The 20,124-nt window shown below is 46.6% G+C and overlaps 1 pseudogene; it reads right to left on the bottom strand.

Annotated features, from left to right (window-relative positions):
- Positions 1–9,973: 9,973 nt before the first annotated feature.
- Positions 9,974–10,140, bottom strand: LOC147712712 (small nucleolar RNA U3; annotated as a pseudogene).
- Between the last annotated feature and the right edge of the window lie 9,984 nt (positions 10,141–20,124).

Here is a 20,124-nt window from a genome sequence, read left to right as displayed (position 1 = left end):
GTTGACTCACCTAGTCTGGCAGGATAGCTTTGAGGATCACCACATGTGCACTACGTGATAAGCAATCACTAATTTGGGGGCGAATATATTCTCAGCACTGTTTAAAACGAAACACCGCATTCATATATTCATCCCTGGTATCGCGTTTAGTACTGACAGGCAGCCGAGCCAGTTTCGCTGCTTGTCCAAGTCCTCGGTGTAAATCTGCGGGCTTTACCTGTCCATGAGCAAGGGAGATCGCAGCATTTTATTTTTTAACTCCATTACGCTGTTTAGTGCCTGTCAATGTTTTTCAGTGACAGAGAAAAGGCTGCACCTCTTTTCTTGAATTAGGTCTCTTCCATTCGAGATCAGTGGGAGGGGGTGGGGGGCTCCTAACTACCCACAGAAAATGTTTTCACTGAAAAGGTTGAGAACACTAAGGGCTTAAGTGGTGAAAACTGCACGACTAATGAAAATAGAAAAGTAGAAATAACTCTTTCGGTGTAGCCCGCGGGTTAACTGACGCTCGGTAAACAAGTGGAAGGCGTTGGGCTAGTGCGTCCCAGAGCACACACAGCATTCCCCTTGCGGGAGCGAGCATGGGCACCATGTGTTTGCAAGATAATTACAAACAGATGTTGCCAAAGCTCGCTCCTGCAAGGGAAATGCCAAATGTGCATGCTTTGCAATTGAAAGCAATGCAAAGCGTGCATGTTTTTGGGCAAAAAAGCAGATCGATTCCAAGAGGTCGCCTCCTATGCAGCGCATGCGTGCTGTGTAGGCGAGACCTAACAAAAAGGGAGGGCACCAGACCTCTTGAACTTTTTCCTCTAGGTACTAAGCCATCCAGTAACACACATGCCCCCTATTTCCAATATCTTGGCGACAGGGCAAGAGTGTGTTGTGGGGTACTGTGTCGAAGGCTGCTGATAGATTTAGCATAATCAGCACAACACTGCCCACAACATCTAAGGTATGTAATCTACCACTTCCACTAGCGTCGTCTACGTACTAAAACTTGGGCGGAAGCCAGATAGGGTTGGATGCAATTAAAGATTACTTTCCAAGTAATATGAATGGAGATGGAGAATGTGAATGTGAATGGAGACTCATCCTGCTCCTAGTAGATTAAACTATGTAAAGGGGCCTATTGAATTATAAGTTTGCACAGCAGTATGTATAGGCATTTATATAGCGCACTACTTACCCGTAGGGTCCCAAGGCGCTTCGACCGCTGCGAAACCCTTCCTGGCTTCCCTGAGAGATGGTCCCTTAATGGGTATCTCCAGGGTGCGACCAGGCATCCCCGGCGGTCTGGTGGGGCCGTTAGTGAAGATGAGGCAAGCTAATGCCCAGAGCTGCCGAGTGTGATCGCTGATCAGAGTGGGCACCGAGGCGAGAGAATTATCGAGTCCGCTGACCCTGGTCCAGAAACCTGCCGCGCCGGGAATCGAACCCTGGTCCCGGGCCGTCCTCTGCTCTCGGGTCTGCCGCCTCTAACCAGTGAGCCACACAACTTCACTAGTTATTTTTGCATTTTTTAAATAAAGGGAAAGGCTGGTTGTATATCCAACGAGATGTAGTCAGAAGAGGGAAAAATACCACATCAGAGATATAGGGAGCCATTCTCAATTTATCTTTCATTTTCCCTCAGAAATTTATTTTACAAAGAAACAATGTTGGTTCAAGTCTGTCACCTGGAACTCTTGGCAAAGGAGTCTTGCATTTAACCATCAGTGACCTGGACTCTCGAGACGTATCTGACTAACGTGAAGTCTCAGCTTATCTGCAGCGGAGTAACTATTCATACCACAGAGAGCTGCACATGGTTCTTAACATTAGCGTTATTAATGAATTTCCTCTTGGGAAAGAGAATGCTTTTGATGGCAAGTCACCTGTTATCAAGAACAAGTGCTCTAATGGCATTGTTACATCTGAGGCTTTGAACTTGTGCTGATTTTTTGTTTAAAGTGTAATCTTTAGTTCAAATAAATGTTTGGTTTGCACTTTTTGTTTTGATCTTAATATCATTCCACTGAATTGCTTATTGAGTGTCTTGGTGAATTTTATCTCGGTGTCGGTTACCAAATCTTCATCCATTTGTACTTAACAACATTTTGTGGATTTTTTTATCAGAGAAAGAAAGAGAGCAAGAGGGGCAGTTAGAAAGAGAGAAAAAAAGGAAAGAGAGTGAGTGTGTGTGTGTAAGTGTGTATTGTCTTACACCTTCCAAATCTCTCCTCATAATTCACTCAAAAGAGGGCAATGCCAATCCAAATAGCATCCTAATTAAACAATATGCTTCCAGAGGTATCACAAATGACATGAAATGCCTTGAGTGCTCATGCAGTATGACTTGATATGCTTAGGGCATGTCCATCACACTGAAAATGTGTGCCTCATTCACCATTGAAAGCTCTAGCACAAAATTAGGTTAAGGCAGCAAGTCCACCCAAATACTCTTTTAGGGTCACATAAGTTACCAAAGTAGATAATTTTACTGCGATCTTTTGTAACCAAACTACTGCTGCAAGCCAGTCAGGGGCTTCAATTTCTTCAATTACTCCCAAACCTTTCAGCCACTCCTGTTCCACTCTCAATACTTTCAAAATCATATTCAGAACTTTCTTACTTCATGCAGGACAAGTTTTGACCCACCTTAAAGTATGATTTTATCATTGAAATTCTTTAAAAGTCCGAAATCATCACTGAACACACCACTAAATATCTCAACGACTTCAGCATCAATTCTCACATGCGCCACCATAATTACTTGGAAAAAAATTAATTGGTAGTAGGGGAGATAAAAGTTGCACCTAGAGAGGCAACAAAGCAAATAGTTTTCAAAATGCTTCAGCACACTAAAGAATAAGAATGTCCTTCAGTGATTCGAAAAAAACAGTCTCTTTCATACATCCTTGAAATGTCCATGATGCAAGATGATCAAGTACAACAGCCAAGGTACTACCAACATGTTTCGCCCAAATGGGGCTTCCTCAGGGCATATAACTGAGTCCACCAGTGTAGCAGTGATCTCTGATATATCAGGTCAATATGATATAAGCTTCTCATAAAGGTATCCCATCCGTCACAAGTAAGTATTCTCACTGAAAAGGTTCAATAAGATGTTTCACTCTTCGCACAAGACGGTTAAAAATTGCTTGAAAGCTCCACATTTTAAAGCTATCAACGTTCTTCAAAACATGCAAGTGTGCGCTGTGATATGCAACACTTAGTGTAAATTGTTCCTCCTCAAAAGGCCACCGTAGGACGTCGAGTTTCTCGACCCGCCGACAGCCCGACTCAAATTCCACTTCATGTAGGACAAGTTTTGGCCTACCTTTAAGTATGATTTTATATTTCAAATTCTTTAAAAGTCCAAGATCATCACTGAACACACCACTTAATATCTCAACGACTTCAGCATCAATTCTCACTTGCGCCACCATAATTACGTGTTCAGATGCAACTTAATTCCCAGATCACACCGATGGCTCCCACCTGGGAGATTATCTCATCTCTTTGCCATGTAAACTTTAGTTACCCCTAAACTTTATATGCCCAGGTACAAATCCTAAAAAAAATCACCCTGTTTCCCCCATATCATACTGGGCTGAAATCATGTGTTTATAAGACTGGGCCATAGTCTCCAAATATTTTGGTCACCTATAAAGTTATAAGGTGATCGAAAAATTAACTGGTAAATGAATATAATTGTCCCCAAAGGTAACTGTACATTTAGGTGCTTTCAAAACACCTGTATCACATTCAAGAGATATACCAACTAATGCATTAGTAACACATAGTACAATCCTGTTCACCCCCTCCTAGGTGTTATTTACCTGTTGTACTGCCTCAGCTGCCCGTTTTCCCCCATCATCCATACTCTTGCACACTCTTGCATAGTGAATTTTTCATGGACATCATTTAGAGTTCAGCTTGGTTTACAGCTGTGACCCCTGGCTTGCCCCTTGCGACCCCTAGCACTGCCTTTTAGACCCCTGGCATCAGAAGTGGTAAAATCAGTGCAAGGAACACAGTGACAGCGTATCCCTGTGGACGTTGGTTGGGGCTCCACTTTTTGTTTTGTGTCAATTTGTTTATTTTACTAATGGTGAATAATATTACATTAGTCACTATTAATGTAATAAAAATGGGTTATGTTAGAATGGGCCCTTTCTGTTAGGTTAACCCCAAACCTTTTGCTTCTTCTCCTCTATTTTTGTACTGAAAATCGTTTTTTGTTGGTGTTAGGACTGCTAAGCAGTGCTAAAGTGCTTGTGCTCCCTCCCTTAACACCTTGGCTGCTAGGCGTTTTCCCCTCCTGTGCTGGAAAAGCTTGAAAGGCATCATTTCATGACGAGCTCAGCTCGTCATCAGCACAGCTCAACTGTGCATCATGACGAGCTGAGCTCGTCATCAGCATCGAAAGCGTTAAACATGGTTTGATTGGCTTACAACTGATTACATTTGCTTATAAGTCATTTGTAAAGTGGTATCTCATATACCTAGGGCATGTAAAATAAATGCTACTCGTGGGCCTGCAGCACTTATTGTGCCGCCCACTTAAGTAGCACCTTAAAACCTGTCCCAAGCTTGTCATTGCAGCCTGAATGCAGTTTTAAACTCTCAATTAGACATGTTAATATAACCCCCTCGCCAGGCCTTAACCTCTTCCATGCTCATGATGGCCTCTGGCCATCATGAGTCACGGTGAGCGTGTGCTCTTGACGGCCGGGAGCCCTCATGATCACGCCCACGATTGGTATGTCCAGCACTGCGACGGAATTCATGCCGCAGTGAAGAGGTTAAACTTCCTTTTCTTTGCATATAAGTCACCCTTAAGGTATGCCCTAGGTATCCCATAGGGCATGGTGCTTTGTAATTAAAAGGTAGGACTATTAACTTTTACATGCCCTGATAGTGAAAAACTCCTAAATTAGTTTTTCACTTCTGTGAGGACTTTCTGTCCCATAGGATAACATCGGGTTGTCTTATTGCCTTTAATAAGTGTGAAATTGTAATGAAAAATCCTTTTTAATGGTAAAGGTGGGTTTTTATTACAATTCTGAAAATGGTAGTTTTAGAAAGATGGCATTTTCCTGCCCTTAACGCATCTGTGCCTGCAGCCTATCTTGGGTCACATGACTGGGTGTAACTGACTTTGTGTATTCCTTTCAGACAGTCACACAATAGAGGGATTTGGTGTGCCTGAATGGGCCATCTGCTGGCAATATGGGAAGGGAGGAGGTGGAGTGAGCACAGCCACACTTGCAACTGAATAGGCTGAGCTCTGCCTTCACACGAAGGACATATCACCTCCAAATTGTCACTACAATTAAGGCCATGACCCTTGCCCATAAGGCCTTGCATGGTAATGGTGCTAAATATCTCCAGAAGAGGTTGGACTTCTACCGACCTACACGATCTCTCAGGTCGGAAACATTGGCTCTGGCTCGGGTACCACGTATCAAAAGGGCTCGTCTAGGCGGCCGGTCCTTTAGATTCCTTGCCCCTCAGCTTTGGAACGCTCTTCCGGTGTCCTTGCGGACTACCTCGAACTTGCTTGTCTTCAGGAAGGACTTAAAAACTTGGCTGTTCTCCGGATAGTCCGCTTCCTATTTTAGGCTCCTGTTTTTTACTGTTATGTTTTCCAGCTCTTTCTTTAGGTCTGGAGCACAAAGCGCCGGGACACTCCTTTGGAGTAGCCGTTGCGCTATAAAAGTCCCATTTTAACATAACATAACATAACATAACATAACTACAACCAGCCTGGAGCCAGAGCAGGGGAGTCACGAAATTACTTGAGACCCACTCTTCAGTTCACATCCTAGACCTGCTGAAGGACTCTCAGAGGACTGCCTGCTCATGTGACCTGCTATGCACTCCACAAGACTGCTTTGGAAGGACTGGTTTCTGAATGGAGCTTGCATTTGACCCTCAGAGGCCAGCCCTGCTGTTGAGCCCTGCATCCTCACCTGAATGTAGGACTCACAAAGTGACTTCAAGGGCTAGATTTCTGGCCTCCCGTTCAGAGCAACAGGGACACAAAAGGCTCCCACCATCTTGAACCGGCACCTGGATCCAACCTGAATCAATTCTGAACCCCTAAGGGGTGTCCCACCAGACCTGGACCCTTTGCTGTGGCGCTAAATGTGCCTCGATGGCCAAAACTAGTTACTTTAATTCTTTGCAGGCCCACAGAATAGAAGTTACTAGATGCAGTTTTATTAGTTGTATCCTCACTTGTCTTTCAGATGTCGTATACATCATGCATGTACAGAGGATCTCAATACTGGTATAGTAATGTCTAAACAGTATGTATGAAACTCTATAAATCGCTGTGACAAAGATTGTGTGCGCTGAGGTCCTGAAGAAAGCCAGGGAGAGTCATCCCATTGGCTGAAACATGTCGACCATATAAGCAGTGATTAGTTATAACTGCTTTCTTTTCATCTTTTGCACTGTTTTTAAGCTGGAACACAACTTTGAGATTGAAAATAAGAGGAATATTATTACTCTCTGTCTCTGTTGTTTATCCCATTTTAATCACACTCATTTTCTTTTTCTCTTGCACTGCACTTATGACAAATCTTTAAAAAAAGAAAGGGTTCCCTCTATACTCTTTTACTCCTGTGAGAACCCCACAATAGGATACAATTCATTCTTCTTTTTGTTCTCCCCCTGGATCGAGGAAGGATGAGTAAGAGTTGTTTGGAACCCTAGATGATGACACTTGGCACTGTAAGTGAAATGATGGGATACCAATAATCCTGAAGTGGTTCTCGTTAGTTCTCATGTTAGATTCAGACATCATTCACAAATACAGCAAATAGACATTCAAGTAACCAAAAAACAAAACGAAAGCCTGATAAAATAAACGAACACAACATAATTATTAATATTGATAACATGTTAAACTATTCAGTATAAATGAGCCCTTCACAGTATCTTGAGTATGATTGTAGAAAGTTCTGTTATAAGAGTGTCCTAATTCTTATCCTGGTCATGACATGTCCTATGGTTATAATTGTGATGGAGGTCAGCTCCTCCAATAAATTTCAGAGTAACTAGTTGCTGTGGAGAAGGCTCTCTTAGCCCAAACTGGTCTGCCTTCATCATCTTTCGTCACGTAGTTCGAGCTTCCACAAAAATGGCTGTCAAAATGGCGGCACACATGAAAGTGAACAAACGTGGGGTCGCGTACACATCCTGCTATTCAATACATTTTGAACCTCAGGAACAGTGCAGTTACAACCACACGTGATGAGACGATCCAGATGATACATAGGATGGTGCTCATTGCAACACGTTGCTGCTGATGTGATCGAAACAGTGTGCGCACTACACAATGGCACTTGTGGCAGCACACCCAACAACTATTTACCTTTCATTAAAAAAACATTAAAGGTAAATTGGAACTGTTACATTACCACATTCAGCAGCTTTAAAACACCATTCCTCTTGCAAAAATATAATCAAATATTCTATACCAAATAAATATCCTCTGACAGTTTCCAACTGCAGAAATAATGTAGAAATAACAGAGGTAGTAGAAACAGACTGTCCTTGACATGGTGGTGGTAGATCTGCCGCCTGTGCACACAACTCGCCACCACTTCTTAAGCATGCTTAGATGGATGAGATCAAAACGTAATTGTGAAGTAATCACATTTGACACTCCATTATTGTAAAAGGCCATTTATTAGGACAGGATTGCAAATAACTAACATAGGAAAAATCCTAACTAAGGTTTTATGGTATCCCCACCTCATTCTTACTTCCCCCAACTTTCACCGAATCTAGTTGCTTCAGTCTTCCTCACACCTCTTACTCCTTCCATCCCCAAACTCATTTTACCTTCTTTTCGCAAACATTCATTGGAAAATGTCCTTGCCCTATTCCAGGGCATCCTGCACACTGTCATTCCTGAACTGCATACAACCACCTCCCCCTCTGGAGGGTGGGTAGGCCCACATCTTATTTGCCACTCCCCCACTCTCCTGCTACCCAACAAAACCGTAAAAGGCATTTTCCTGCCCCACACGCGAAACCACTGCAACCAGCAAAGGAAGCCTGTTCAGTGACACCAAATCATCTCCCTCCATAAACTCCCCAGCAAATCTTGCAATTCCATCATATATTATGAATTGCTCAACTCAGAAAGATACATCCCATCCGTTTGGTACAGAACTGCCTCACCCTCCTGACTACCCCCATGGACAAGACTGAGATGCCATTCTCCCCGCAAAAAACCCTCACCGCCCTATTCAGCTCCATTTCCTTCTGGACATAAACTCGGTCCATACGATGCAAACCCCGTCCAATAGTTGCTGAATCAAAACCAAGTCTCTTTGCATGTGTTGCAATAGAGTGAGCAGGGAAAGCTGCACCAAGTCATTTTCCCCCAGATGGTACAGAACTGCCTCACTCTCCTGACTACCCCCATGGACAAGACTGAGATGCCATTCTCCCCGCAAAAAAACCCTCATTGCCTTATTCAGCTTCTTTCTGATCAATGGCTCCATGCTTCAATGCACCCTTCCATTTCCTTCTGGACACAAACTCGTTCCATATGATGCAAACCCCTGCCAATTGTTGCTGAATCAAAACCAATTCTCTTTGCATGTGTTGCAATAGTGTGAGCAGGGAGAGCTGCACCAAGTCATTCTCCCCCAGATGGAGCAACAGCTTGTCTGGAAACCCCCATTTCAGAACCACTTTTGCCCAGAATGGAAGCAGGTTATCCCATCTCATCCCAACCATCCATGTCACTATTTGTTCTCTCCATAGGCCTCTAATGCACCCTACGAAAAAAGAAGAATGTTAGAATGCTAGGATGCGTCCTTCAAACTCTTGATCACCCACCCAAAAACTCCCTTTTTACATCTCTCTCGCAGCACCTGGACCTCCACCTTCCAATCGTACGAATCTGTAACCATTTCCAACCCAATCGTGCAGCTGCTGTTGCTGCCCCAATCTGAAAGGAATGTGTCCCAACCATTTTAGAGGCAAACGGAGCATGCTCAGCAGCTGATACGCCAAGAGTCTAGACCCGTTGTCATGGCAAAAAATCCCCACCTGCTAGAGCCCAGACAGTAAAGTCAGTTCACTCCTTTACAGGACACGCCTCTGCACTACCACCCTGCTGTAACCAAATCCACTTACCCCTCCCCAGCTGATTGGTCTTTGATTTTCTCCGCCAAATACCGAATCGTCCCCCTTCCAAATGCACTTCCCCACACATCACACCCATCTCCAACTTCAACCCCAAAAGCTCTAATACCCTAAAGGCATAGAAAAACAACCATATCATACTCAGCCAAAACATAGCAACCTCAAAATGTTCAAGACAACACTCGTGCAGAACCCTCAGCAGATCAAGTAACAAATCAAATGAAATCTCCTCCCTCAACTGTGTTCCCCTCCCCAACCTCTCTCTTCCTCCACCTTTCAAAACTTTCCCTAACATGCCATCCTGTGCGGGATCGAACCCCCAATTCAACTTCCCATAAAAGGATAAACCAGCCTGTTTTCCCACAATGGTGGCAGATGACAAACCTCAGCCAATCAAAAACAAAACAAAATTCATAACCACTGTTCCCAACAAGCTGCGCGGGTGAGCGCGCGCGCACAGAAGTCACCCTAAGCGCGCAGAGTGCTGTATTTAGCGCGCACTCCTGCGACACCGTTCGCGCCGTCTCTTTTACAATGCCAGCGGCGCGAAACACTGCCATTTCCTCGTTTCGGGAGACGACGATTCTTACAGGGCACAGCTGGGGGGCTGATTGTGGTCCTTTGAATTAGTATTCGTGCAATTAACGTGAATAACGTGAATACTAACTCAAAGGGTCATAATCAACCCCACAGCTGTGCACTGTAAGAAAAAGAATGCAGTGTGTCAAACACGACGTGTGATAGAGCACACGTCGTGTTTGACTTTGCTTTTCTTTTCTTAATTGCGCTCAATTGCGGGGCTGCTTGTGACCCCTCCTGTTGCCTTCATCCAGCTGTCCTGTAAAGGAGAGATGAACGGTCACCCATAGAAATCAGCAGCTGCCTTAATGCGGCACTCTCCACTCGCTCGAAAACAAGACACTTTTGAAATGCATTTCTTCAGTTAAGCGCTGTAGAAATGATCCGTGAAAGACTAGTCTTTAAATAATCGTTTGCAGCTCATACGGACACGTGTGTAGACAGGAGCCTGAGGTGGGAGGGTGACGTGAGGGGGAGGGAAAGTACGAGGGTGCAGAGCGAGCCTGCGAGACAGAGGCAAGGAGATGGAGAGAGAGAACCCGAGGCAGACAGCAAGAAGAATGAAACAGTGACAGAGAGTGACAGGGAAAGATACGAGAATTATACAAACCTAACCAACAAATTAAAAAGTGAAACTACACCTGCGGTAACGCATCTCGACAGCGGCTAAAAGCCCGTGCGGGCTGAAGGCAGACGACATTGGCCCCTTTAGCTGTTTGTTTCCCACCCCTTCTTTCTTCAATTCTCTCCTCCTCCTTTCTTCTTTCTCACTGCCCTCGCTCCCACCATACTTGTCTCTCTCTCCCTTCTCGTTCTCTTTTCACTCACTTTCTCTCCCTGTCCCTTGTGCACCTATAATGGTTACTGTCTGGGCACAAAATGCTATGTTTACTCCAGGCGCACCCGGGGAAGCGTTCTGGTGCACACGAGAGACGTGAGAGAGACATCGAAAGAGAGAGGAAGTGACGTGAAGGGTGACAATAATGTAAGCACGCTCTGTGCAGACCTCTTTGGAGACAGTAGGTGCCCACCTTTATCACACATCTTTATCACAACGGTCTCCTACACCCAGGAGTTGGGGCTGTTGCATGCTTGGTGTGATGTACTTTGAGCTGTCTCTGCCAAGGACACACACTCTTGTGTCCTTCCCACAAAGGCCACACTATAATCACACTTCTCCATCTAGTGCCTAGACTCTAGGCACTAGCATACTAATGCCTAAGTGTCCTGCCTTCCCTCCGTCTCACCTCACTCACGAGTGCACAGTGAAAAGAGAGCAGCAAAAACTACCCACTTACGTCACCGGCCAGACACGCACTATTCCATCCACAGCCCCACCCCCACGGAGGAGCGTGCAGTCAGGTCACCAGTGCACTCTAGCACCTCGACAGGGATGTAAAGCACTACATAACTACAGTATGGCGTGCCTCAATGCGCTACAGTAACCTCACTGGCTATCTTACAGAGTTTACATGCGTCAGTATCAAACTTAATTAATAAACGATGCGTTGATTTTAGAACAGATATACCCCCTCTTTTCAAGTTATCTGTTATACAGAACTATAATGCCCACATCAGGCAGGTCTAATCTTTATTACACAAATATGACTAAAAATACATTCAAATCAAAAATGTTCATTTTTTTCGACTTGGGGAGGATGAAAGGTAGATTTAGCCCTGCCCGGACTCAACCAGCAAGAGGGGCCCAATCTCTTCAGCAGGCGCGTTAACCTCTTGAACTTCCAAGAGGACTCGCGCAAGCAACAGCCACCAAACCCTCCCTTTGAACCCAGCTCTTGACTGGTTTCTTAAATCTTCCTGGCCTTCTCGGGATTGGCCCTCCGTGGCGCGTGCCACATGCTTCGACATGGCACAACGCCGCCTAGTACTTTGAAATGGCATAGCTCCACCTGGCATTGTAAAGCGCCTCGGAGATGGTACAGCGCTATCTTGAATTGTAAAGCGCCTCCGAGGTGACACAGCGCTGCCTGGGATTCTGAGGCGCTGTCTGGTATTCTAAAGTGCCTCTGAGATGACTCCGCGCCGCCTGGTATTCTAAAGGCAAGCATTCTTCCAGTAACCCTGGCGGGCCCCCTGATTGGTTCCGAAATTATCAGCATAACCACAAATGTTGAAACCTGAAAATCGACATTTATTAATATTAAAATCCCCCATCCAAACAAAAATACAATTTGGCTCAGAATTTTCAAGCACAGCAACAAGGCCTTCCATGTCTCTGTACCTTTTACTATTAAAAACATTATCATAAAAGTTTATCAATACAAATGTTTGCTTCATATCCATCTGCAAAAGAGCCGGTTGAAAGAATGGGGGTGACGGTGTGTTTCCCACAGCATTTAGAACACTTGCATTTGAACTTACATGGGTACCTGGAGTAGGGCCCCTTGTTAAAATTCCAAAATACTCCCACGTTCGTGCCTATGGCTTTTATGGCTGTTCCTAATCCTGGTCTCGGTAGGACGGGCTGAAAGGGCTAGTACGTAATGTGCAGGCTGCTCACTGTATGGGTCAAGGCTGTAGACTGGGTCGAGGACATCCACTGCATTCACAACTTAGAATCTACATCCCCTAAGGTTTCTCTGGGTTGAGGCTAACCTGTGCCTAAGCTCCTCATCGTAACTAAGCCAGGCGAACCCCCAAAGTGCAGTTGTGATTTGTGGATTATGACCATGTATTTGCATAAAGTGATGGCCCTATCCGCATACTTTTAAGTAAATGCTGGCAAAGATCAGGAAGCCCGATTATCCATGGTAATGGGCACCCTTGTCCTCCTGGCAAATTCCCAACTCTCTTCTTTTGATCCCTCCTTGGACTAAATATCCCTGTGTAACAATTTGAGCACATCCACATGCTTGAGCCTCCAAATCCGCTTTTTAATCTTATCAGATTCATGAGACCCCAGGGGCATAGCCAGTCCCTTGAATGCCAACCTCTTCCTGTGGGTTCCCTCCTCTGTGTCCTCTTTGTTCACCACCTCTGCCACTTTCTGTGATGTCTTGGAAATCTCTGACCACCCCTGTGCACTACTGTCCTTAGCAGCCACCCTTTTGCCATCTCCAGAAACCCCCACCTGGGTCAGAGCTTCGTCCCCATCACTTCACCCATCACCAACCCCCAAAGATTTACATTCCTTCTCTGTCAAGCTTGCTTGCTGAAGCTCCCATACAGCCCATCAGTCACCATTACCTCTGGGTAACTGGCCATGCTCCTTCTGGCTGCTGAACCTTCAAGTGGTCGACTCCATCTGCCACCGTGTGCTGGCTACAAGGTCCGCACTTGACTTCTGTAAAATACCAACTGGAGAGGTCATTGTGTCCCACTCCTCTTTGCTTGTGCCTCGAACAACCGCCCATCCTCACCATCACGCACTTCACCTTCCTCCCATTCATCATTTCCTTTCCTATAATCCAGCTCAAAAGCATCCCCTTGGTCACACAACCCACACTCAGGCAACTTCGTATTAAATTAATGCAATCTTCCAGCATGTGCCGCCCCAGAAGGGGTGAGGGGCTCCCACCTATGAACCGTCCAGTCCCTCGCTGTAGGGAAGGCCGCCAACGGCCCCCCTATTGGTTCGGCCCAATGTCCAGGAGCCGTCATGCTAAAGCTGGGGTCTCTGTCTACCAGCCTCACTTGCTGGCATTGACTTCTGCTCACCGCAGGGCTGCTCCAACCTTGCAGTCCCCTTGTGCTACTGCACCCCCCAACCCCGAGCCACAAGAGCCCTGTCTGAGACGTGCCCACCTTGGTCCTCTCCAGCTACCTAGACCCAGAACCCTGTACCCCGTGCCGTCTCCCCAACATCCCCCCAATGGAGGCGTCCCTGACTTTTTTTGCATGCCTTCCCTGCTGCAAGGGGTCCTCCCTCTCCCTGCATAACATTTCCCACTGCTCTAAAGTCGCTGTTCTTTGATACTTTCCTCTAAGTTTACCCCCTGTCAGTTGCTCACCGGAGTGTTCCCCTGTCCCTTCTGTGTGGTGCAATCCAGTGGCCTCTCCACAGTATAGGCTTGGCCACAAGCCTTGCTGCCTAACCTGCAACCCTCTAGGGGCTCACTGCTATGCCACCCCTCAGACTCTGTGACTGCCTGGCTCTCAGGAAGACCTTTCCCTTGAGGCCCCCCTTGCAGTCCCTGCCACCTTGGGCTGATCTGAAAGGACCGAAAGTCCCTCTTGGCAGATCTCCAAACCCGGATCAGAGGCCCTGCCCATTCCTCTTTGACCAGGGTGCTTGGTCCCGCCTGGGCCCCAGCCTTCTGCTGCCCAACATGCTCTGCCGGGCCGCAATCCAGAACAACACATCAGGAGGGTGCCGACCGACTGCTCCGCCTCCCACGAGCAGGTACTGAGCGGCCACAGGGAAGCCTGCCTACCTGCCCGACCCCGCCCTTCCTGACCACCTTACCATTTGGCAATGAGCATGCCGCCAGTGCGGCCACCAGGCTACCTGAGCGCGGCCCTTGACGGGCGGGACATGCCTCATCCAAAACCCTCAGCCACAGGTTATCCGCTCTGCCCACCGGACCAAGGGTGTGCAAAGTGGCGCTTACCGTTTCCACCTCCTTCGCCATCAAGACACAAAAGGCCTAAAGTAAATTTCTCCTCCTAACAACACCCAACAGAAAATGCTTGACACGCAAGGGGCATGCGCAACAGAGTGGCTGATCCTCTCGCTGCCCTCCTATAGAATCCCTCTGCCCTTCCCTCACCCGCCCACAACCCTTCTATCCTGTCCTGCCACCTTGTTCACCCTTCACAAAAGACTAGGCTGCGCCCCTGCTTCGTATGGGACCCTCCAAAGGATTGTGAAGTTTCTTTATTCAGAAACATGAATACCACCACACAATAAATTACAGGAGCTCTCTCCCTAATGCCCGCTGCCTTCTCCCACTCCCCATTCTGAATACCTCTAAGGGCTGATGTTTCTACAGAGCCCTAACGAGCCCACAACAGGGACGCAATTTAATTTAGAAATCTTGTAGAATGAGAAGCTCCATGTTATTTTAAAGCTTTACACTTGAGATGGTGTTTGGTGCTGTTGATTGACCCATCACACATTATGTGCTGGATAGATTTGCTGTGGGTCACATTATACAGAAGTATATATGGGCAAGTTATGCTGCCTCTTAAGTTTTGGTAATGGGGGAAAGATCAACGCTTTTTAATTATGCAGAACTATGAGACTGGTTTGAGAGACCTTATACTTTTGAGAATTGATTTGTTTCTTATGGATCTCCCACAGCCCTTCGCGTCAATATTTATGCACTACTACCTGCAGCGCAGAGCCCTTTAATGAACTGTATTAAAACCAATAGAGAGAACCAGAACTCAAAGCCAGTGGCTGACAGTGTGAATACCACTCTGCACACAATCCAGAAATCCATTATAAATTCATACATGACATCGAGTAGGCTAGAAAGGATGTATCCAAGCACAGACAACAAATGTTGGATGCAATGTAAGTTTTAAAAAAAAAATAATATCCAATCAGAAAGACAAAAATTGGGTTATTTTACATTCAAATGGGCTTATTTACAAGGCCCATGCGCCTCTTTTGCGTCACTTTTGCCATTTTAAAAAAGACACAAAAGTGGCGGAAGGACCTTGTAAATCTGCCCCAAAATACTTACGGGCCCCCACTCGGCACTGAAGTGCACATGGCAGAGCAGATTGCTCTCTGAGGGCCTAACCAAACTCCCGAAGTTGCCATGTTTCGCAGAGGTGTGATATTCGTTCACGCTCACACAAGTAAACAGTGTGGGATTATCCTAAAAGAAGAAACACTTATTAAACTAGAAAACAGATAAGGAATTGTAACCTGCCTTCCGGAAACGCTTATTTGCATCACTAATCCTTACTCTTTCATCTCAACAAAAAAGATAATTATCGCCCGAGAAATGGAGAAGGAATGCATATTAAACATATTTTCATGCAAATCTAATCCACAGGTAGCGCCTGCATTCTTTCCTTTCTGAATAGCACTGCTTAAATGAGAGGAAACTTGTCACAGAGTATAATTGTTCAAAACTGAACAAATTGTGTTATTGTTTTTTCTTTTAGCAATTGTATCTAGAAAAAGTTACATGGTTCATAATTGTGATTGTTAGTCGTGTTTCTTCCCACCTTCTCCTTTCAACCTCTCTGCTATTTTTATGTGCAACTACTTTTGTTTTTGTGTACAGTTAAAAACATGACATGTTATGAGCTGTAAATGATTCTAGATATGTTGTCTGAGGTGTTTGCTGTGTGAGAGGAGTCTGGGTTATGGGATGTGTGTCCTTGTGTGTTCTGCGAGTGCTAGTATTCCGCTGACTGAACCCTCTGTGTGTGTGTGAACAGTACATACTACTGTTTGACAAAACGAATGATATTCCTGCCGTTTTGACCCTAATGCACATTTGAAGTTCCCAGGAAGCCTCGGATCAATACAACAAAGCTTGTAAGTAGAACAAGCATTGAAAATGCAATAGGTCTCGCCTTTAGGTTAAAGCCATATGCTTTGCTAATGGTATTGTATTCTAGCTTTGCATTATTTAGTGTATATCTGTGATATGTTGCAGTTGTATGTAGTTAGAATTGTTTTGTTAGGTGTGAAGTAGCTTAAAGCATAGCGTTAGCAGGAAAAGATCAGTGTTTCAGATTTCGGAGGTGAATAAATAGAAGAATATAGTATGTGTGTTAATTTCATATAGTGAGTATTACAATAGCATGAGGCAGACGAAAGGGGCGAGTGGAGAGCAAATATATGCAAATAAATGCATTTTTCCAAAGCAGAGAGAGCATGCTGCGTCACCGATACTGCAGCTAGGTGTGTTCGTGTTTTCAAACCAGGCTGCCCGAGTCCCTAGTTATGGTGCGGTCTGTTGACACCATTACTATGGTCTACAAATGTGGTCAAGCATTGAGTTACGGTACAGAACTCCAGGCACGTTTTCTTAAAAGGAATATTTGTGTTTAAAAAAAAAGAAGCCCTTGTGAATTAAGTTTCCTTCACCATATTTAACATTTAAGCGCAGATGTCACTGCCTCACTGCCTGCACCTTGGTGAATGTGAGGTGATATGCATGTGCCTGGTTTTCTGTCAATCGAGGCAAATAGTTTTTTTTTCCAAAGCAGACAGAGCATGCTGGGTCACCAATACTGCAGCTCGGCTTGTTCGTGTTTTCAAACCAGGCCGCCCGAGTCCCTAGTTATGGTGCAGTCTCTTGACACCATTACTACGATCTACACATGGGACCTATGATCAGGTGATTGCGATGAGCTCAAGCCACTCAAGACACTCAAGGCTCAAGTGCTGTAACTGTATCAGGTGTTCTAGTGAGTGGCACTGAATCAAGGTCAAAGCGGGTATGGCAGGTACAAGCAGATGTTTTGATGATGCAACATCCGACTCTTCAGTCTATGGGAAAGGTGCTGTGTTTGTGTGAGACAACATGAACAAAAGAACAGTTGCAGCTGCAGATTGCCTCACAGTATGGCATGCCCATTAGTAGCTTTGGCAACACTGCTAACATCACTAGTTCACACTTCCAGTATCATCATATGCTTAACAGAAAACACTAATTTGTATTCAGTGACAGCGCATCTCACGGACACCCTTCTGATGACAGAAAAAGAGCACACTGGCTAGAAGTCACACACCATATACTTTATGCGAGCAGCAGGTAGGAAGACCTTGCATTGGACCTTGGTGTGATAATCCATGATGGCGATCCTGTCAGTCTGGGAGATGTAGCGCCTCCTCCTGGTCTTCGGGATGTTTGCTTAGTCCAGACGCGCTTCTGAGCCGAGTTCATTAATGCCTGGTTACTCACCAGTAATATTCATTACTCCGAGTCCTGGTCTTTCCCTCCCATTCCTTAACAGTGAGCAGCTAGTCTGCTCCCCAGAAACCTAAAACCTAGCAGAGATTGTCAGCACTTCCCCCAATATGTAAATGTACATGTATTTATATAGCGCAAATCACCGACCCGGTATCTAAGCGCTTGCTCAGGGAACCCGTCCTGGTATTCCCCTGTGACATAACCCCGGAAGGGTATCCACAAGGTGAAAGCCAGGCATCCCACCGCGAGGGGCCGTTGTGGAGATTAAGCAAACTATTGCCCAGAGTCGCAGAGTGTGAACCCATGAATCGAGTAGGCACCGGAGCGAGAATTGTCGAGTCCGTGGACATTTTAGGACTCAAGACCCCGCCGAGCCGGGAATTGAACCTTAGTCCCGGGCTGACCTCTGCTTCCAGGTCTGCCTCCTCTAACCAGTGAGCCACACTTCTCCACTGGCGCCACCAATCGGGTGAGGATAACGGGGGAACTGCACAACATCACAGCCTGAGAATACAAAAGAAACCCAGAAACCAAAAAACAATAACCACAAACAAAACCCCAGGGAGGGAGGGAAGGGCACAGGAATGGGATGGGAAGACCAGGACTCGCAGTAATAAATATTACTGTGAGTAACCGGACATTTATTTATTTATTTATTTATTTATAGCATTTGTAGAGCGCTCTGCAACCCTACGGGCATCCTGGCGCTGTGTACATGTTGCTGAAAAACACTGTGCATCAGAGGTCGAAAGGATAACATTGGATTCTGGTAATTAGATTTTAGGGAAGAGCCATGTTTTCACCTTTTTTTCGAAAGGCCATCAGTTCATCTGTTTTCCTGATGTCGATAGGTAGTTTATTCCACAGATGAGCTGCAGCAATGCTGAAGGCTCTGCCACCATAAGTGACTTTCTTAATCCTGGGTATACTTATAAGATTAGAGGATGAGGATCGAAGGGACCGGGTGGGTTTATACCATTTAAATTTGTTTTGAAGTGGCCGAGGGCCCATCCCATGCACTGCCTTAAAGACAATACATAGGGATTTGAAACAGATCCTCTGATGTACAGGCAGCCAGTGTAAGTCAGCCAGAGCGAGGGTAGTAGAGGATCTTTGCTCTCGGGAGAGTGCCAATTTTGCTGCAGCCGCCTGGATGCTCTGAAGTCTGGAAATCAAATAGGCAGGGGATTCCAGTAGCAGAGCATTACAGTAATCCAGGCGGCTGAGAATGGTACTCCTAACTATGGTGGCTCTGACCTGTGTTGGTAAAAGGGGTAGCAGCTTTCGCAGTCCTCGCATTAAAGCAAAGCCGCTACTCGCCTGCTTATTAACATTGGTCTCTAAACTCAGACTGTCATTAAAACTGACTCCGAGGGGGGAGGAGCCAAGATGGCGATCGGGACGGACGTCTGAGCTCCCGGCTCCGTAAGCCACCAACCTTTGCCACGAAATCCTGCCTTTAATCCTGGCTCACACCGTGCCAAAATGCTGAGACGAACGCGCAGAAACGGCTGGCTTTCCGTCGAGGTCTCCGCCGCTTGAATCGGAGCAGGACTCACTACTTTCCTCGATCTCCGGAGCTGCCCGGGCAGCTATACTGATCGCTACCGCCGGCCATTACGTGACCGAGCTGGTTGGACGAGCGGGGGTGGTGCCGCTGCCTACGGGAGTGGGACGACCTCGGCGATGGTCTGCTTAGCTCCCTTTCGACACTGATTTACTCGCCCTGGCCGAGGTACGTCTGCATGCGAGTGCTGCCTCCAACGCGGCGCTTCCCCCCACTCTGCTGCGTCTTGTCTGGACCTTCCCCGTCCGGGGGTGCATTTCGGCGGTGGATCCCTTGCTTTGGTGGGAGAGGCAGAGAGACTCTCGTACTGTGCGATCCCCTAGCTGTGGGCTGCACTTCCACCGTGCTTTTAACGCCGGCTTCCAGGGGGGTTTGTTCGCCTCCCCCTTCACCACCGCGGATTCCGGAGTGGCAGCAATGGCGCTTGCCTCACGGGACGGGGGTCAGATTGCTCCGCCATCCCTGCTGCACACTGCCCTGCCTGATCCCGGACTAGAGGAGGACCCCGGGACATCGCCGCCCGCAGCGGATAGCTTACTATCCCAGGACTCCCTGACTTATGGGGACATTCTGCGCGCCATTACAGACTTGGGGACAACATGGCGGCGGACCGTCCAGGAGCTGACGGAGAGGATCGAGGGAGCATTATCCTGTGCATCCCGACCGGGGCAGGCTGTCCCCCCGCCGCTCTCAGTACTGCCCGGAAAGGCTACACAGTTGCACTTTGGAAGGGAAAAGGTGAGCAGTGCCCCTGGCTACAGTGTGGGCGATCTTCTCCTTGGAGAGGCTCTGGATACAATGTTGCCCCCCACTCTGGGAACCGTGACTCAGTCTCCATGTCCATCGACCTTCCAGAGCCTGACCCTCCCTGGAGACTTGATTTCTGAAGCCGTTTCTCTGCAGCTGCTGAAACTGTGCTGTCCGGTGGCGGAGGGGGTGTTTTACAGACTTATTGCTGGAACTGGTGGTGTTCGG

Source organism: Lissotriton vulgaris, chromosome 5, assembly GCF_964263255.1.
Source record: "Lissotriton vulgaris chromosome 5, aLisVul1.2, whole genome shotgun sequence".
Taxonomy (NCBI): Eukaryota; Metazoa; Chordata; class Amphibia; order Caudata; family Salamandridae; genus Lissotriton; species Lissotriton vulgaris.
Note: the sequence above shows the minus strand (reverse complement) of the source record. Positions and strands in the feature narration are given on the sequence as shown.